Source organism: Rattus rattus, chromosome 5 (assembly GCF_011064425.1).
Source record: "Rattus rattus isolate New Zealand chromosome 5, Rrattus_CSIRO_v1, whole genome shotgun sequence".
Lineage (NCBI taxonomy): Eukaryota > Metazoa > Chordata > Mammalia > Rodentia > Muridae > Rattus > Rattus rattus.
Window position 1 is genome coordinate 83,612,164 of NC_046158.1, and position 12,155 is coordinate 83,624,318.

At 42.8% G+C, this 12,155-nt stretch overlaps 1 protein-coding gene across 1 annotated transcript in view; it reads right to left on the reverse strand.

The window, feature by feature from the left end:
- The window catches only part of Elp4 (elongator acetyltransferase complex subunit 4), a 195,591-nt gene that overhangs the window by 1,107 nt on the left and 182,329 nt on the right, over positions 1 to 12,155 (reverse strand). The window lies entirely within an intron of this gene.

Sequence of the window (12,155 nt, forward strand, 5' to 3'; positions counted from 1 at the left end):
GTTTCCATGTGGAAAGGAATATAAGCCAGGGATGGGGGTGCACAACTTTAGTCCCAGCACTAGGGAGGCAGAGACAGGTGGATCTCTCAGTTCTAGACCAGCTTGGTCTACACAAAGCTAGTTCTAGAATAGCCAGGTCTACACAGAGAAACCTTGTTGTACCCTCTCCATTCCCCACCCCCACCCTATAAAAAAAGGAGAAAGGGATATAAAATTATTTTAATTATCAGTTCTTGGTCTCTCTCTCACATACACAGAAACCCAGATTTAGTTAGGAGGTATAGTTAGGCAGATCTCTATTGTGAGTTTGAGGTCAGCTTTATTTACAAAGTAAATTCCAAGCTAGCTAGGGCCACACGGTGACACCCTGTCCTATCCACACCCCTCAATCCAAATTTAAGGAAGAAGGAGCTGACTTTCCAGATCAAACACATAGACTTTTTTTTTTTTTTTTTAGAAAAACCATTATTACTCTTTATTTATTTATAGTAAAGCATTCACTCACACAACATATCCATTGTATTATCGTGTACCTGCAAGTGATTTAATGTCTGTAGGAGGAGAGGTGTACTTGCAAGCAAATGCCATGCCATATAGGAGGGACTTTGGTATCCATAGATTTTAGAATCTGCAGGGGTTATAGAACCACTCCTCCATGGTGACAAAGGATCACTCTTTCTGTTATGTGAGGCACAAAACAGGAGTGCAGTACTGTAGGCATGACGGGATAGGCTCTCTCATAGGCAACCTCGCTGAGACCTTCATTTTGAAAACTCTGTTCAATGGGGGGAAAAGCTAGGACCGTGTTTTGTCAAAATGTTTTCTCACAAGCATATGTTTCTGCTAGATGCTTTCCTGATGAAAGGCCTCCTTGTTGTTATGTAAACACAGGCTGTATGTAAATAATCAAAATATTTAAACACATTTAAGATAATTTATGGCAAGGTTCTTCCTTGAACTGTTTGCCTCAAATATGGATGCATTTCAGGTGACAAACACTGCTGCACAGATGCACGGTCAGCAGTGATGTCAGGCAGGAGAAGGGGTGCGGAGACCTGGGGTGCTCACAGAGCTGTTCATCTCATCTGCAGCATCCAGCCTGCCAATTATTAAGTAATTGTTTGCTTCTTGAATCTCAGAGGAGACCTATTTGTTCCCAAATGATTCTTTCAGTTCTTTGTACTCTGTTTGTTACATAGAAGATTTCAAGCAGAAATGAAAGCAAGACAGCCTCAGAGGTCTCCAGGGAAGCATAGCTCCTGGGTCTGAGGCTACAAGAGTCTGTGTGATGCTAACACGTCACAGTCCACAGAAGAAGCAAGAGGGAGCGAGACTTTTAATTGTGTCTGTATTTTACTTTAAGAGCTCATAGTCATTGCTGACAACAGAGGGAAACAAGAGTGAACATGCTTGACTGGAATTATTTGAAATCTAGAGAGTTACAGTGTGTGTTTCCAATGTTGGAACCTATCAAATGGTACACAGTAGCCGTATGAAATGAACTCAGCAAACAGAATCTGTCTACAAGGCATTCTGAAGTAAGCATATCACCTCCCACAACATGGTTTCCTTATAACCTACTTATATGAAGAAATCAACCTCGAGAGTCACCCTCTTAGTGAACTCTCCAGGTTATGAATCCAAGAAAGGCAGGGGCTGAGGAGGAAGCTTTACAGAGATGGGTCCTGAGTGATGACCTCAGTTCTGACAAGGAGAATGGGATTTGCTCAATTGCAGGGGCCGTATCATATAGGTAGGCTGTGCTTGGAGGCTCAGCCTGTATGGAAAATCTAAGCAGAAAAGCAAGTGTAGTTTATCCAGGACTAGCAAAATAAAACATATTTTAGGAGGGCAACTATTCACTTAGTGACTGCCTAAGCACTTCTCTCTCCACCTACCCCTTCTCTCCCCCAACCCGTTCTCTCCCTTTCTCTCTCTCTCCTTTATCTAGGCAATGAGTGTGAGCCAACTGGCTGAGTGCCCATCTTTGGAAAAAAGTGACATGTGACATGCTTGGAAATCTTTTGGGTTGAACGGCTTTGAAGAAAAGTCAAATATTCATGTGCTACTTCTGATCAGAAAAGCTTGGGGTGATATGGGAAACCATTCCTAGGCAAACACTTTACTATAATGCTGCTTATATATTCTTTTTTTTTTTTTTTTTTTTTTTTTGTTCTTTTTTTTTGAGCTGGGGACCCAACCAGGCCTTGTGCTTCCTAGGCAAGCGCTAACCACTGAGCTAAATCCCCAACCCTGCTTATATATTCTTGAAGCCCAAAGAAGGCTAGGCAATCTGTGTGTGTGTGTGTGTGTGTGTGTGTGTGTGTGTGTGTGTGTGTATGCTAGGGAAGTCAGTGTGTGTGTGTGTGTGTGTGTGTGGTGTATGCTAGGAAGTCAGTGTGTGTGTGTGTGTGTGTGTGTGTGTGTGTGTGGTGTATGCTAGGCAATCTGTGTGTGTGTGTGTGTGTGGTGTATGCTAGGGCAATCTGTGTGTGTGTGTATGTGTGTGTGTGTGTGTGGTATGCTAGGAAGTCAGTGTGTGTGTGTGTGTGTGGTGTATGCTAGGAAGTCAGTGTGTGTGTGTGTGTGTGTGTGTGTGTGTTGTATATGTCTTGCTTTTGCTGACTTCTTCAATGTCACCATGAGATGCAGACTCTTGAGCAGAATGTTTTGTTCTTTTTTTCCCAAGCCTCCCCTGTGTGTGCACCATCAGTGTGAAGTAGGCTCTGGCCTTGCCAGCTGTGTCAAGAGGCTCTCCTCCGAGGCTCCAAAGCTGGTGGCATTTGACATAAATGCTCAGGTGCTGCCGCATCCCAGATCTGTCGTCTGAAAAAGTGTATTACATGGTGACCTTCCTGTGATAAACTGCCAGGCTGTAGTGTAGAGAAACTTTTAGATGTTGAGATTTCATTGAATAACAGTTTAAATAAAAACAAGACTGAAATAAAAATGAACAGGACGAATGCATGAAAGATTCTCAGCATTATAAACCCAACCAAAGGAGTCATCTGTCTCTTCATATCTGGGGCGCCTGAGGAAAGGCCAAAGCAAAAACGGATCTTTCATCCTGAGCTGAAGAAATCTTCCACCTGATTTTGTTTCCTCAGATTCTGAGAGGGAAGGGCAGTGCAGACAGGCAGGCATGACATCTGGCTGCTGGAAGCCTGGCTTTTCTCTTGGTACATGTCTATGTATGGGTGTGGGAAAAGAAACCTCTCATGATTCCCACAGGAGGCTGAGGAACGTGCAGAGAGGGATCTGATGTGACCAATAGATTCCTTTCTCAACTACTGCATGGAAGGAAAGAGTGCACTAAGGCACGTTTGGGAGTTTCTGCCAAAGGCAACTGCATTCCACAGGAAGCCTAGGCTAGACGCAAGCAGCAGACATGATTGCTCTGTGGAACCAGGGCTCCCGAGGAGGACAGGACTTTAAAGTTCTTCCCCAAGGCCTACCTCTCCCTTGTGCTGGGCTCAGCACTATGTATCTATCCTTTCTGGTGAGCAACCTACTGATCAGAGACGCGAAGACAGGGACCTCCTGGCTCAGTGGCTCCCTTCCTAATTCTGCCTCCCCCTGACTGCCAGACCTGTGCTCAGCACCCTTAGTCCCCAGACAGAAGGGTCAAGATAACGAATGAAGATTACACTTGGACTTGAGACAAACTGAAGGTAAATACCCATTAAAGTAAGTCTATTCAATTTATATGTTTCATATTTGCCAAGAGAAAGCCACTAGGCACTGTTTGTTTTCTGAAAATAGTTGACAGAGTCCATTTTAATCCTTAGCAGATGGGCAGGGGTTCTTGTACAAATTTCTCATATTCTTTGGAAAGCCAGTTTGTGTTGCTCAGAACCACAGAACATTAATTTTTGAGAATAGTTTCCAATACATTTTAATTTTCTTTTAAATGTAACAAATTTGAGTGAAAACTGGTGCATATCTGATGGGTTGTGTTGTCCCCCTAACTGAAAACCTGCCACCCTGCCCTGCCAGAGACAAAGCAGAAGCCATGTTGTAGAGCCATGTAGCAGAGCACTGGGCATGGGGGCAGAGTGACTGTGGTTCCCACCTCTGTCCTTTGCTTTCACGGTGACCTTTGGTAAGCTTCAGTGTGCTCATGCATATGAAGGAACAACTGTGCCCTCACAGGACTGCCGTGGATATCAAATGACATGTACGGATACTTTGTGAACTACCGAAAATTATACTAACATATTTAAATTTCTTTCCTTAAAAAATAGGTTTCAGGGGGCTTGGAAAAATATATGTAGTGTAACGTGATAAAAAGCAAGCGAGTTTAACAGGGCAAAGAAGAGACTCTACATGTAGAACTCACTGTACGTAACTATTAATGGCAGCCACTTAGTTATTGGAAGGAGGCCAGAGCATCAGCATAGTGTACATTAACCACCTCCCTCCATTGCAGCTCTGTACAGAAACAGAAAGGAAGCTGCACCCACAATCCCTTGCTTGGCATTTGGGCCGGTGCATAGCTGTATTAAAAAGGTGTGATGGTTTGAATGAGAAATGTCTCCTATAGTCGTGGGCATTAATACTTGATCCCCAGTTGGTGTTTGGAGAGGCTTAGATGGTACAGCCTGCTGGAGAAACGGTGTCTCTGGAAGCAGGTTTGAAAGCGAATGCCTTACCTGCTAGTTTGCCCCGTGCTTCATGCTTGCTTCTCTACCATGCCCGTGGTTTGTTGCCCAGTTTCCCTGCCACCATGGATGGACTCTAGCAAACTCTTCTTACGTAAGTTGCCTTGGCTATACTATGGTGTTTGATCACAGCAATGGAATAGTAACACAGAAATCAACTCAAGATCTACACCATCTTAAAAACCTGTCTTTTGTATGTCTTCACTGCTGACAAAATGGCTAATGAACGGAACATCAGAATAGGAAGCTCCTCCACTTGGGTTCTAATGGTCATTTTCCCTTCTTCGCACACAGGAAAGGAAACATGAACAGCAAACATCCATCCTACGCCCTTGTACAATCTTTTGGCTCTGCAGTGCCTTCATGTACAGAAAGCTTGCTGGTTTTTGTAATCATACTCTGTGTGGTGCAATGAGTTAGGGCTGAGGAGCCACAACAGAGGCATTCCTGTCCTAGGCTTGAAAAAGCAGAAATACCACTGCTTATAACTGTCTGTAACTCCAGGTCCAGGCTATCTGATACTTCTGGCCTCTTCCAGTATCTGCGTGCACGCACACACACACACTTAAAAATAGTAACTATATATATACACACATACATACATACACACCATATATACATACACACCATATATACATACATACATACATACATACAATACATACATACATATATAACAGGATCCACTACTGGCTCCAAGACTGATGCTAAGCAGAGAAAAATGTGGCCAAAAGACAGGACCTGGAAGTTGGTCATGTCACTTTTACTCACAGCCTGAACTTAAACATGGACAGACTGAGTTGCAAAAGAGGCTTTCTGTTTATATGAAGGTAAAAATATTTAACAAGTTTATTATTATCAAGGAAGAGCAAATGCATATTGAGAGACGAGCACACTGAGAGTCAACTGGTACTATGCCACTGCTACAGAAAAGGCTGTGTAACAAAATCATAAGCATCTGGGAGTACATTGTTGTGAACCACAGCTCATTGCTTGGTTTTAGGGGCTCCAGGTTTAATTTCTGACCAAGAAAATTTTCATCTGGTTCCCTCCAGGAGCCTAGAATATGGGAGGGTAAAGCAATGTTCTCTTGTTCTATCTTATAGCGAGATTTCTTTTCCCATAGCAGAGAGATGAATTTCCTAACAGATGCAAAGGGATGCAGTAGGCTTAAGACATTTGTCATTATTACAAGGCTTCAAACTGTTGTTTCAGCCTAGTAAAAATGTCAGCATTTTATGCTATTTATATAATGACATTATTATTATTTGGTGTGGGGTTTGGTAATGTGTGTGGTGCATGCATGTGAGTGTGAGCATGGAGTAGCCAAAGGAGGATACTACATGTCTTCTTCTATGACTCTCTACCCTTTGTCTTTCTCACTGAATTAGAAACTTGCCAGTTAGGTTGGCTGGCAGGCCAGCAAGCTTTGGGACCTGCCTGCTTCTGTTACCTAATGCTGAGGGACAGGTGCAAGCAGCTGAGGTTGACACATGAACTCAGCTCTTCCTGTTCAAAAGGCAAGTGCTCTTACCTACCGATCCATCTCTCCAACCTCTGATCATCAAACATTTAACATTTATATTATTCAATAATGATTATATTATTTAATATTATATTGCAAGCATTCTACACTCAATGAAAATACCACAGTGTGGTATGCTTCTGCCCAATTTTTCATGAACTGTATATCAGCCTCATATCCAGTCTGTCCAGAGGAAACAATACCACCCCCAACCCCCTCCCTTTCTTCTCTTTTTGGATTTGCAAGTGTTCGTTTGTTAGTGGTTGGGTACTTCTGGAAAATATTCTGCTACACACGGTGAGGTTTTTGGTTTATGTTTTTATTTTCTTAAGGTCCAATTCATTCTCAGGGTTTAAAATTAAAATTAGTGTCATATTTTTATTTTATTCTTTGAATTAAGAAACTCATTTGGTTCTGGTTTATCTTGACTGATCCGAAAGTTAGACAACATCTCAGAGCTGGAACACTGCACATTGGCTGCCCATCGAAAGACGCTCAGGTGTGCAATTATTTTGGCCGTCAATTATAACTGACAGTATTGTCTTGCCTCCAAATCTGCGTTCACCTCTCCGAAAGCAGACTGTGAAGAACTTACTTGTCTAAACAGAAGTGTGATTTGTGAAAAGGCATGTGTCTGTGGGTGAGATTGCTAGTTTACTCCCAATATCTATTCTCTTCAGAAAGTAAAAGAAATCCCTGAATACTAGAAGGTCACATGGCCTCCCTGAATATAGGCTACATTTCCCAGCTTCCCTTGATAATCGATGAGGTTGAGTGACTGCATATTGGTCACTGCCTCTTGGGTAAAAAGTGCCGTGGTTAATGTTACAATGAGGTTTTGTTTTCTTTTTGTTTTTAAGGGAGTAGGCACTGTCACCTTCCCTTCCCTCTTCGAATGGCTAGTAAACATCACCAAGTGTGCCCATCTACCTCTCCTCTGGCCAGACTCTTTCCATGGACTGGATAATTAGGAGTAATGCAGTGTGCATCTAAAATCTGTATCAATCTCATAGTTGGTGATGGCATATGCATATAATCCCAAGACTCTGGAGGCAGAGGACGAGTAGTTTAAGGCCATCCATAGCTACAAGCAGAACTGGAGGTCAGTCCGGATTATATGAGACTCTATCTGACCTCCTCCCAGAAAAGATAAAACCAAATCAAATCAAAACCAAACCAAACCAAACCAAACCCAAAGCACCCGAACCCCCCAAATCCCTGTATCTTTTTTGTTGTTGTTCAATTTGTTCTGGGGGCATAGAAACTCTGAATTCCATGTCCATGGCTGTTAGTGGATAGTATGAACATTATGGGTGTGCAGGATGAGTGTGTACAAATACAGAAGTGGTCCCATTTCTAGAAGAGAAAGGAGGTGGCCTGCAGAGCAATTTTCTGTCTCATGTTCTCAAGTAGAACTCTTAGCCTAAATTCCAAGAAAAGTGTATTTGTGAAAGAAGAGACACATTTAATGGCTTGACAACTTTAAAATGTCCAATATAGTTATGCTGTCCTTTCTTGCTCTAGGCTCTGCAAGTGTTCAGGACATACCTAACTTCCTTCTTTTCAAGGTGCTGAAGCAGCTATCCTGGTCATAAAATGGAAGCTATGTGTTGAAGAAACAAAGCAAAAGGACAGAATGAATCTACGATCTTCTGGTCACCAAAGGAGCTTGGGTCTGCATTAGAGATCCAGATTTCTGCATTAACCAAGATAGCCTTAGTGGATCACTGTAACGATAGCCTAACGTCCACCCAATTAATTAATACAGATCTTGGCAACTGACACAAGCACTATCGAAGTTCTGTGATGTGCTATGATTTAGTGGTTGGAAGATGGGCAGGGAGGTCAAAGATCAGAGATTGTTAGTGTTGTTCTTATCATACCTGAGAACCTGGAAGGTAAGCATTCTACCTCAAGGAAGCCTACTATTTCATGTGGTTTCAAGGTAGCTACTTATAAAATGAAAGAGATCCCAGAAAACAAGATTCGAGTTGTAGAGCAGGTGATTGGTATCAACTCAGCTGCCTTCTACTGTTCCCTCCTCATAGCAGGGGCGGATGGAAGTGGATGAGGTTTCCCCAACTCGCCTCTGTGTACTAGGTCTGAGGGTGGAAGAGAAGCAGGAGCAGTTTTCCTGCTATGTTAACTACTGCACTTGGCAGGCACTGATGCACAGATGATTGTCCTGGATCAGCATGCAGTGACTAGACACTGGCTTCCTAAACATGGAGAAGCCTTTGTGGAAGTGGAGGTTGGACCAGTGTTTAAGTGTCCAGCTAGCTGCTTCAAGTGTCAAGAAGCAGCTGCAGTGGAAAGTGGGGCTCTCCCAAGGTGGTGGCCAAAGAGCTGTGTATCCAGTCAGTAGCTTCAGCGGGATCTCCCAGGTTCTATCCTTCATGTTTTCCTGGAGTCTAGTTCGGTGGCAATGCCCACAATGTTCTGTCATAGACTTTTTTTCTGCATAAAACAATTAGGTGGTATCTGTTTCTTGCAGAGAACCCTAGAGCTACATGCAGGCAAGCACTTTGGTGGGGATAATTTATACAAGAACTGAGGGAAGCGAATGGACTGGGACCCTTCTAAGGCAGTAAGCTCCTGATGCTGCAATCCTTTGATACAGTTCCTCAAGTAGTGACCCCCCAAACCATAAACTTACTTTTTTTGCTGCTTCATAACTATAATTTTGCTATGGTTATGAAAGTAAATACCTATGTTTTCTGGTGGACTCAGGCAACCCCTATGAAAGGGTAGTTCCACCCCAAAGGGGTCATGACACAGAGGTGGGAAAACATTGCTCTAAGGCCTTGAGAGAATTGTGTTGTCAAAGAAACTACAAACCTGGTCTGAAGCCTGGAATTCAATCCCTAAAGCCCCACTGGTCCTCGACTTCAAAGGGCTCATCTTTTAATGGTATCTTTTCATGTAGCTGTATTTGATAATGGTCACTGAAATTACTTCTTAAAGGGAAAGGGAATAATGTCTGAGAAAGACCCCCTCCCTCTATCCTTCCTTTCTTTTCCCATGCTAGGCCTAAGCTTGGTGTGTAGCAGAGGATAACCTTGAACTTCTGGTCCTTCTGCCTTTACCTCCTGAGCCATCAGGATTACAGCATTCCCCATCACAGCCACTTAAAAAACAACAACTGGATTTTGGGGGATTGAACCCAGGGCTTTTACACACTGAGGCTTTGTACTAGCCTAGCTATATCCTAAGACTTAAGGAAGATTTTTCTAAAAAATGCCAGAGCATAGAATTTTTTAATTTTGTAGCTGGAGGGATTGTGTACTTATCCCTGGCAAGGAAATAGGTATTCATGGAAGAATATGAGCATGACCTTGGGTTCCAAAGGGCTGTTATATTTGCTAGAGATGATGATTGTCTGCCAACATCTATTCTCCCTTTTCCTTTAGTACAGAGATCTTGAACACAAGGCCATTAGGACTAACAGCTTCATTTTCCAGGCTTCCCTTGCAGCTATCTACGGACCATGCGACTAAGTCCAAAACAACGAGAGAGCAGGAGTGATGTCACAACCTTAAAGCAGTGGAAAGAATTGAACTCAGGCAGCCTGACGTCAGCATCCATACTTTTATTCTCATACATACTTTTATTCTCATCCATACTTTTATTTATGTGTCAGAGTATCTAAGCATTAGAGCATTGAGCAAGATAGGCAAGATCCCCAGAAGTATAGGGGTGGTGTATAGTTCTGCAGTCCAAGACTGAAAGCATGAAAGAACAGGTAAATGTGGACCATGTGGATAGTGAGGGCTGTCTGAAAGGAAACATTATGACATGGTACTTGCTGCGGGTACCACTTTAATGGTTTAAAGGCTAAGACCTTCTGAAAGAGCACATATGTGCTAAGATCTTAATTTTGAGAAGAGGGTTAAGACCCAGGTGAAAAGTTGTGAGGCAGGAGTGAGTTTGGCATGTTTGAAGGGGACAAAGATCCCAGCTTTCCTGGAGCATCAGACAAGGGAGCAAACGGTTATTTAGTGTGGTTTGCAGGCAGGCAGCAGACCTGGTAGGGCTTGTAAATTATGAGAATTGATTTGGATTTAATTCCAAAGGGCAAGGGCTATCACAGAAGTGATAGACACATTTTTTCTATGGCTATTGACTATTTTCTTCCTAAGTCATGTGTAGAAATTTTCAATAATAGAAAACAATAGTTACTGTAAGCATTAGTACTTTATGAAAGACATTTTCAAAAAACATTGTGCAAAGGTTTTCTTTTGAGTTCAGAAGAAACACCCCAGCAACAAGGTGACTCAAGCCCCCCCCCCCCCCAACTATCAGGCTCTGGACACACAGGGCAGGGAGAGAGCACAGATGTTTCAGGTATGCAAGGACACAGGGAGAAAAACTGCAGAGTCCGTGGCCACTATCACAGGCAAGGGAAGATGGCAGGGGATCATGACTGTCACTTTACCCAGGAAGTTTCTTTTCTGGTTGAGATGAATGAGAAAAAAAAAAAAAAAAAAAAAAAAAAAAAAAAAAAAAGGTAGGAGCAGTATTTGAGGGACTACCCATCAGGTATCTTAAGAATAGTAAGATGGCTTAGGGGAAAAACCTGTTTGCATGTGTTTTAGATCTGAGTGCTGAACTTAAAGAATTATTTTAGAAATAATTCAAACTGTTAATCACATGAGAATTCCTTTGCACCTCATTTCTTCCTTCCTTTATAGCTTATGATATGGACGCTGCACCAGTGGTGGCAAAGGCAATTTGTCACTACAGTTCAAAGTAGTGCCTGTTCCTTCCACAGTCTGAAACTGTGCACTCTGGGACCGGCTGGTGCACGCGTGCTTGTATCCAGGTCCATTCTGAGACATTCGGAGGTCTTAGGTGCAGCAGACCACGGTGCCTAACTCAGGAGCTGGCAGAGGCATGGCCCACGGACCCTAAGATGAGACAAGGCAGAAACTAGACTTCTGCGATCTGACAGCTTTACAAAGAGCTTAGGTAAGCACATCATTGCCCACTAACTAACTTCCAGAGCTGGCAACTCTGGAGGAGGATTCAGCCCAGAAATGTGGCAAGCACACATTTTTATACCCTGGACAGCATACCCAGGAACATGCACTGGGTTCCTTTTGGCTGCAAGCAAATGACTCCCAGGAGCATAATGGCCAGAGTGTTTCTCTGTATAGTGCTACAGTGCATGCAGAGCACTGTTCTCCAAGGCCCCAGGATGGTGCATGAAGTGCTCAGTGGCAATGACGATATAAAACATCCTGACAGCTCTAAATCTCCCAACTACTCTCCAGTTACTCTGAGATCCCCATATTTGAGAGTCTGCTGGTTCCTGGGTATGAAGAAAGAATTTTTAATGGGGCCAAATGTACGTATTTACAAGGGGGAATTGTTTTTTTTTTTATTTTTTTTATTAGGAGCTGCCTTATGTTCAAGAGTTGTATTTACTTTGTCAAGCTCGCCAGAATTAGAAAATCCCCATTGCTAGGCAGCCTAGAGTGCACATGAAGTATTTCTGGGCATTCAGAACTGAAGCATGTGCTGCCCAAAGGCAGGTTTCATTACAGTGTGTTATTTAGTTCTCTTTCGTCCTCCCTACTCCCACACCCCCACACAGGAGCACTTCTGTAACAGGGGATCTTGGTTACTTGATGCTGTGGCATATTTACATGATTGAAACACAACAATCAACACATCTGTGAAGCCGGAGGGACAGGCACACTTAAATGGCTTCTTGAAGCAAGCTGATTTCCTGAGCCTTTAATCTTTATTCTGTCCTGCATGCATGAACAAGCTCTCCTCTACTGTAGGTATTTGACAGTCTACCTGGAATGAATGTGAATGAAAAGAAAATAACACAAAATTAATTTTATGTTTTATCTTTGCCAAACCACTCCTGATTTTTTTTCCACCAGTTCAATGTGCATTGAGGACTGGGCTATTATTTCTGTCACATTGTGTTAGATTTCATACAATTGTAGCTAGGTAGT